This window comes from Gavialis gangeticus, unplaced genomic scaffold (assembly GCF_001723915.1).
Source record: "Gavialis gangeticus isolate Ggan-Ray unplaced genomic scaffold, GavGan_comp1, whole genome shotgun sequence".
In the NCBI taxonomy this organism is placed as follows: domain Eukaryota; kingdom Metazoa; phylum Chordata; order Crocodylia; family Gavialidae; genus Gavialis; species Gavialis gangeticus.
Genome location: NW_017729034.1, coordinates 61,787,075 through 61,793,801, shown reverse-complemented (window position 1 = coordinate 61,793,801; position 6,727 = coordinate 61,787,075).

Here is a 6,727-nt window from a genome sequence, read left to right as displayed (position 1 = left end):
CTGTCCTCCTGGCCTTATGCTTGGGCTTAAGAAGGGGCCAAGCCCTGCCTCTTCCTGTCAGCTGACCCCCTTGGTTTCCCTGACAACCAGCACCTGTGCTGCCCTGGTGACTGACAGTTGAGCCTCCCGCTCCTCACCACTAGGGGTCTCTCCTGCCATTTCCACCTTTTAAGTGCAGGGCACCCACATGCACTGCAACAGGCCCCCACTACAGAAAGGAGATAGATGAACTGGAGAGAGTGTAACGGAGGGCAATGAAAATTGTTAGAGAGCTGGGCACATGACTTCTGAGGAGAGGCTGAGCGAACTGGGCTTATTTAGTCTGGAGAAGAGAAGACTGAGCGGCATTTAATAGCGGCCTTCAAATACCTGAAGGCAGGGTCAAAAGAGGATGGAGCTAGACTGTTCTTAGTGGTGGCAGGTGACAGAACGAGGAGCAATGGTCTCAAGTTGCAGCAAGGGAGGTTTAGGTTAAATATTAGGAAAATCTCTTTTACTAGTAGGGCAGTAAAGCACTGGAACAGGTTACCCAGAGAGGCTGTGGACCCTCCATCCTTGGAGATTTTAAAAAGCCCACCAAGATGAAGCCTTGGTATAGTTGGGGCTGGTCCTGCTTTGAGCAGGATGTTGGACTAGATGACCTCCTGAGGTCCCTTCCAACCCTGATTTTCTATGATTATGGTTATTTGTGCAACCTTAAGTGGCCCTCATGTTGGATACGCATTATGACACAGTCTCTAATGACATGATGACAGTCCTTCTTCCTCATTCAGTGAACTGGATGGGCCTGCTCTGGGGGCTTATCAGGATTAAGTTATGAAAGAGCCTGTTATCTGTAAGACTGTGATTGAGGTAGGGGATTGCAGGAAGAGAAAGGAGAGACTTGTGGTTAAGTCTATCCTTAGCAGCTGACTGCTACCCCTGGAGAACTGGATTCTATCCCTGTCTCTACCACAGAGTGCCTATGGGATGCTGGGTAAATCACTTTGCACAGGTGTGCACTGATTGTATGTGTTCCTCATTATCCAAGTGCCTGACTTGAGCCCCTGATGGCTGATTTACATAAGTGCTGAGCACTCACACTGGCAACTGTAATCAATTAGAGCTTTGCTTTGTACATTTGAAATGCTAGTTCTAAGCACTGTGAAAAAGCAGGTCCTTGATGTCTCAAAGTAGTATATAATTTTTACCTTAATCTCCATGTGCCTCTTCACTACTTATAACATAGAGATGCGACACGCTCATCTCACAGGGGGAGGGGTTGTTATGAAAAAAACATAAATTAATATTTATGAAACATTCAAACACTATTATGATTAGCAATGTAGAAAGGACCAGAAGGATTTTAGAAGATATTTAAACTGGGTTTGAATAGTGTCCAGTATATAGCACTACATACTCAGTTTTATTTATCTTCATTTTACGGATGGTGAAATGGTGACAAAAGGTAGGAAGCGATTTGCTCAGGACCACCCAGAAAAGCAATAGCAGAGCTAGGACTAGAATCCAAGTATCTTTAGCCACAGTCTAACTTGCTTTATTGAGCCACATTGCCAAAGCATAGAGCACATATGTTTAACAAGCAGAAACTGAATATCTGCTTTTTTAAGTGAGCAGCTTATGTTCTGTAGCTTTAGGGAGGTAGGGGACCTACGCAAAAAAAAAAAAAAAAAGCAGACAGTATGTGATCATGTAATTACAGTATCATAATGCAGCTATTCAAAAGATGCTGAATCAGGGTTGCACAGGCATCCTTTATTTTGATCTGTCCTAACTCCTGAGGGCTGACTCACTGTCCTAACTTCTGAGGGTTTGGGGACATTAACAATGTTCTTCTAATGTAGCTTTTGCACATAAAAGGAGGATGCTATTGGTCTAGGATAGGATTGGGAGGGTGTTCATTGCGGAAGCTATATTTTCTAACAATATCTGCAATAAATTGCACCTGCAATTATTTGGGGGCACAAGCTAGGAGGCTGATTGGCATATGACACCATCATAGTTAGCCAATGAAAGAGTGGGTGCTGGATTCCTAAGGCTATGGAGGAGGGGATGTTTGAATTACTCAATTTATATTTGGAATCAGCTGGCTAAATTCTCCCCGGTTATACTAGTTATAGCCCAGTTTCAATGCTGTGATCCCGGATTTTCACTGTAAGAGAGAGATGGTAAAAGCAGACTTTTGTCTTGCAAGTATGCAGGGGAACATGTTCTCTCTCTAACAAGGAAAAGGATGTAGTTAGCCATGTCAGCTTGAGGTGAAGTAGAAAGCAGGGTAGATTAGACTAATCAAAGTATATACATATGCACACACACACACACAATCACACACAGACACACACATGATTATACACAGAGGATGAAGTGAGCTTCAGACCATGAAAGCTTTGGTTAGTCTATAAGGTGCAAATCTACCCTACCTTTTCCAACAGGTAAGCCTGTGTTGGCAGTTTAGGATAGGAAGATCATTTGTTTTTAATTGGAAATCTGAGAGAATGAAAAGGGCTGAAACAGTAAGAAGATTTTCCCTGAGAAAGTCTCAGTTAAGGAAAACTCCCCAGTCAGGCAATTTGTGGCTGCACGTTTGCTTTTATTTAAGCTAGAAAAAGTCCTGTGGAAACAATTCAATGAGGTTAAAGTTCTGTCAGAGTGAAAAGGAAAGAGCTATTTATTTTGAAAAGGAAAGGCTTCAGTTAAATACCTTAGTCCAGCTCAAGTTTGTCACCTTAATTGACAGCTAGAGAAACACGAACCGATTCGGACCACTGGCACGAGTCAAGTACACCTCTGAAGGAGAGAAGCCTGCTTTCTGTTGAGTCTGGAGAAATGAGCTCTGTTCTTGGCTCTGCTACTGACTCGCTGTGTGACTTTGGGCCAGTCCTCTGTGCCTCAGTTTCCCCTCCTGCTTATATTTCAATTGTAAGCACTTCGGCACAGACATGTTTGTATACTATATGTTTGCGCAGCATCTTGAACAATGGGGACCTCTGGGTGCTACTGAAATATAAGTATAATTTTTGAGGAGTGAGGGTCCTGTCTTTGCTCCTACTGAAGTCAGGGGCAAAACTGCCTGGCAGTGAAATGCCTCTAAGTGGCAAGAGCAGCTGACCCAACCAGGGGAATAATAGGTGTTAGTGCAGAATATACAGGTTTGAGCTAAAGGAAGTTAGGAGACAGTACAGAGACAGATCCACTGAATATGCCGAAGACATTGTTCAGGATACATTGTGTGGACAGCAATACAAAAGTAGACAGAAAATGCCCAACTTGTATGCAACAGTGCAAAGTGTGCAGGAAATTGTCCACTTAATGTTCTGTGCACTTAATTGTGTGTACTTAATGTACTAGTGCTGCAGCCACCCTAAAAAATGTTGAGCATACAAAGAAAAGGCATTATTGTATTTCTGGAACTAGAACATAAGATATTGGCAGCTTAGTGGTGGTTAGAAAAAGAGAACATCAAAAAGTTGTTACCCATCACCAACCCCTGAATAAAAGTACCTGATCTATCCAAAACAGGAATAGTCTTTGTGATGCCAGGAATGAGTCCTGGATTACTGACCTAGGTAAACTCTGCCAGGTACCATTGGGTATGAATGTCAAGGGCATCAGTCCATTCCTAGAGGAGCTCAGGTATAAACTGAATCCAAGATTGGGGGGATTTCCAGGAATCCAGACTGTATCTTATGATGTTCTTATTGTAACAGCAAAACATCCAGGAAGAGGGAATTTAGGATGATGATACCAAGTTATGATAACTCTTGAACAGTTGCCAGGAGCAGATTAGATGCAATGCACACAAGCTGAAACTCAGGAGGTTTGGAGTCCCCTACATCAGACAGCTGTTTACTTCTGATGATCTCCAGCTGGATCCTGAAAAAACAGCCATTGAAGAACTACCTAGACCAAAGGATGTGAAGGGAGTGCTCTATATGGTTGCCCAACTCTTTGCAGATTCTGTCCACCTCTATAAGAAACCTGTGAGACACTGAGACATTTAGGAACGATCTCTTTCCACTTTAGGACACCTCAGTGGCACTTACAGTCTTCAAATATAATCCTGTTCCACCCAGTTTGAATCCCTGAAAAACTAGTAATGTGTCTTATTTCTGTCACATGACTTCGTTAGCCTTATATCCAACGGAGGAGCAGCCCAGCCACCTTGTACCAAGAGCCAAGTGATTAGGGCACTTGTGCAGAAGTGGGAGAACTGGTTTATAGGCCTAACCCAGCTAGGGTTTGGATTTGAACTCATACCTCTCAAGCCTGTGAAACTGCCCTAACCATAGGCTAGGCAGGGCTGTGGTTATTTTTCATTTCTTCCGTTGAAGCAGTATCATTGGGCTGAAAGAATGCAAGAAACAGAGGGTTGGAAAGAGAGAAGTCTTAAGCAAGTCTGTAACTCAGCAAAGCTGGCACTCTCTTGAAAGGAAGGAGCAAGTCCTGGGTTTTACTTCCAATGCTGTTTGTGTGTCTTGTCTTAAAACAGTCAGTAGATAAAATATCTAAACAGCATGAAGAATAGGGAATAGAATCCAGGGCACTCTCCATTTTAACCAAGAACCATCATCCAGGTATGTTGCAGGTAACTTTTCCAACATATGCTGGACCCAATACCCTATGGTCAGAGAAGGGGTCACAGTGCACAGAAATCAAATCATTTGGAGACAAATGAGAATTTGAGCTCAAGACATTTTCCTCTGGGTACCTACAAAACAATTAGGGAGGCCAAGTCAGCAGTTAAGACAGCTTTTATTTTTTTACCCCTTATGCTAGCTAGCCTCTGCTGCAGCCAATCAGATATAGCCTACAATTTTTACCATTTTACAATGTGACCCATGAACTTTGCAGCAAGCAAGACTCGAACTTGTCTTGCAGTGTTCTAGGGAAAAGTTTCACATGTTATCTGGCAATTTTAGAACCTGTTTAAAAAATCTTCCTATTTCACTTGGGGTAGAGTTTTTTCTTCTGGGTACACTTGTTCCTCAGCTATGAAACAGCCAACCAACATCTTTTGCCTTATCTATAGATGCACACCACCATCTACTGGCCATTCAGATTTGTCTCTACTTTTGTACTTACCAGAAATTTCACTACTTTTTCCCCTTTCAAACTATTAAATGGGAGAGTTAAAATGTCTTTTAAAAAGAGAGCTAATGGATTCTTATATATATTTGATTTCAGACTTGCCTGAAAGTTTATGCTAGAGAATAAAACTGCCATTATTTTTCTCAAAATGATTTTTTTTCTTTAAGTGGGTCATCTCCTTGGGGGAGGGTCAGGACACAAATTTCTCTAATGGAAAGCTCACACCATTTTTTAATAAATACTGTTTGTCAGAGCAAGAGAAGAAGATGAGAAGTGTGGCTTGGAGGAGTTCATCACATTCCTTTCATATTAGATTCCACTCAGTTGAAGCAGCTTCATGTTTAACGTGGGGTTAAACATAGAACATTGTTTGCCTAATAGGAACAAGGCCATCCAAGTACAACAAAAGAAGGTTCCTTACTCATTCCTTGTGTATTTCTGAATCCTAATGATCCCAAAATATGTTACAAGTTATATATACACCCTAGGGCTGGAAAAATTCTTGGGGGGTGGGGCGGGGATAGTCTTTGAAATATTTGCCCAATAGTATCATGGTTCAAAAAAATAGCATTCAGTCAGTTTAAAAGGCAATTCAGAGGCACTCCCTGGTTTTTGGCACACAGAGGATTAACTAAAGTCTTACTTTCCTGTTCCAAAGGAACATAGGACTAGAAGGGAGTTTCTGTATCAGCAAGTCCAGTCCGCCCTACTGCACATCATACACCCTCTTTCCCTTGTCCATGTGTCTGTAGGAGGTCTAAGGAAAGGCTGCTAAAGCCAGCGGCTCCTAGAATGTAGGGTTCCACATGCAGTTTGCGAGTGGGCTGCAGGCTTGGGAATCTTTATATTGTGGCCATTTTAATTTATGCCAAAATAAAGAGTTGAATCTTCTGAACACAACTGATTGATTTTTGCTGAATCAGCTCAGTGATGGTACTTGACGAGTACCATATTTTCTCATATACTACAGACCCCCAAGTGGGAAATGCACCTTGTTTTTGGAAGGCAGAATGTAGAAAAATAGATTTTCCAGAGTCATGGTCAGTTGTGTGACAGAGTAGGTCCTCCTGGAAATACAGTGTCCAGGAAGTGTGACATCCCAGGGGATGATCTGGGCAGGGTGACAGGAACTTCATAGTGTGACAGAGTATGAATGCAGTTAGGCCCCAGATCCTTGCAAGGGCAATAGCAAAACTGTTATTTGTTTACTGTAAATACAGGCCAAACCTCATCAAGGTGGGAAGGATCAAGACCACCAAGAAGAAGCAATGGGTGGTAGTGGTTGAAGACTCCCTTCTGTAGGGGATGGAGGGATCCATCTGCCAAACTATCTCAGGAATTCTGCTGCTTGCCTGCAGCCTGTATCCAAGATGTCACGGAGGGACTGCCGAGGGTTATTCAGCTGTCTGATTACTACCCCATGCAGCTCATCCATGTGAGCACCAATGATACTGCTAGGGGAGACCCTGAGGAGATCAAAAGTGACTACAGGGCTCTGGGTGCAAGGATGAAGGAGTCTGGGGCTCAGGTGTTGTTCTCTTTGATCCTTCTGGTCAAGGGAAAGGGTCTGGGGCAGGAGTGGGTGCATCCTGCAGATCAGTGCCTGGCTGCACAAGTGGTATTGCCAGCAGGGCTTTGC